Raw genomic sequence first — 2,102 nt, forward strand, 5'->3', positions numbered from 1 at the left:
ATAGGGCTAGTCAAGTAAACGCGTTCATGGACAACTGACGTTATTCCATGGAGTAAAATCAAAGACAACATGCCCAGCCAAACCGCACTGTGCATGCATTGGATTTTGACATTTATTTCATTTTACCTCCTTGTCTAGCCTATTAGCATTGTGATGTTGAGCCAATTTGATTGTGCGTTAGCTGATTAGCACCTAACATGTTCATTTTGTTGGGTTTTGTAACACAACTTGCTCAAAATCATTCGATTATTGAAAATTCAATGGGCAAATGGTGGGACTGGACTGTAATGTTTGTCTTAGTTCTCTCTCACCCAAAATGCCCAAAATCAGGGTGCCGGACCACATTTATCCTTGAATTTCCTTTACTTGACATCCCCTATTGAATTATAATGCGTTTATGTGGTTTTTGACCAATTCTATCAAAATCTTATTTTCAATTAGTGCCTCGGGTCACATAATGTCCGGAAAAGAAATTGCGTTCAAGGCAAGGCAAGAGCAGTTTATGTAGCAATCTACCGTGCCTCTTCCCGTTTTCTTTGGGCCGTGTTACGTTGCAAATAAGGGCCATCATTAGTAACGTGTTAACGGGATACGGGAGGGCTGAAAACCCGTTCTGTTAACGTTACCGTTATTTCCTTGTTTTTTAAACAAGAGAACGAAAACTGTATCAAGGTTTCCTCCCTGATTGTTTTGGGGGTCTGATTCAAATGCTACGAGTTATTTGCTACTTATTATCCCTTATTATCTGCGAGCAGAGTGTTCATTGGCGTCGACCCAAATGTCATTGAGCGGAATTTCACTCCATTCAATGCCACTTTACTCTCAACATCCCAAGGGTAGATTTGATCCAAGACCTCTACCAGAATCTTGACCATTCCTACCACCCCCTAATTTTGCATCATCAGCATAGGAAGAGATACTGACTTTTCTACTGAGCTTCTGAAGTGAAGCAAAAGATGATAAAAAGGAGCGGACCTACTGGAGCCCTGAAGAACACCCGACTTGACATTATGTATGTCACTAAGGGATCCCTAGACTTTTTGTTGGAGAAAAATCAGCCAAGGGGCTACAATCAACTTTTTGAGACCATATTGTGTTTCAACAATTACTTTTCATATTTCCTCAACCTGCTTTGCAATTCTTCCCAACTTGAAATAATATTTTAGCCGAAAGACAACTTAATACTTCCAGGGATGACACACTTTCACTATTTTTGATGGAAATACCCAGAACCATGTCAGCATTTCTTATCTTGCAAAATCAAAGGGAGCAACTTTGATGTTGTATGATTACCGGATGGTGGCTGTCGACTCGTAAGTGGAGGCATTTATGGTATTTATACAGAGGGAAAATGACTATGGCGAGTGTGATGGTGAGAGCAGGAGTAAAGCATAAATGGAAATTGGTATCGGTGACTAGAATATAACAATCTTAACCCCAAAATTTGCTATCGAAATTTCGTCCAGAGTTTCTAGCTCAGATTAAACAATGCATACCAGAAAAAAATTCAAAAACCGTTTTTCTAAAACCTGTTTAATGGAATCTTGGAACATACTGCATAGCGCTCTTAACCTTTTTGTGCCCACAGTCGGGAAGCAGGTTGAGTGACTCCAAATCTTGAAGTTCCGTAGATTAAAGAATTCAGGTTGCGGAACATTAATACCTTACACTGAGACGAGCTGGATGAATATTGGTTGGGAATTAGTTGGTAGATTTGGGGACTCTCGTCAATTTTTGGGGTGTTTTAAATTGTGAAACCACCGTCTTTGGTGGATTTGGCCAAGTAGTTTCCAATATCCTTGATATGATTAGCATCATGGTCGTACTGTAACTTCGACACTCCTGGTCAGTGTAATCCTTCAACGGCGTTGTGAATCTCTTTCTTTTGAATCTTTTTTGAGAGATGAATGTTTCGTCGTTCAAGGCATAAAATAATAACATAGCCAAACATATGCACTTGGCTTGACAGCATGGGCTTTTGGGGAGTTTTGAATTCGTCTTGTCTTTTTCCTTTGTGATTTTGAGCACAATGAAATGTCATCTTTTATTTCTTTTGGCATGGGCGAATACAAAAGTTTCGGTCAAATTCTTGACTGATTTGC

Source organism: Tigriopus californicus, chromosome 5 (assembly GCF_007210705.1).
Source record: "Tigriopus californicus strain San Diego chromosome 5, Tcal_SD_v2.1, whole genome shotgun sequence".
NCBI classification, from domain to species: domain Eukaryota; kingdom Metazoa; phylum Arthropoda; class Copepoda; order Harpacticoida; family Harpacticidae; genus Tigriopus; species Tigriopus californicus.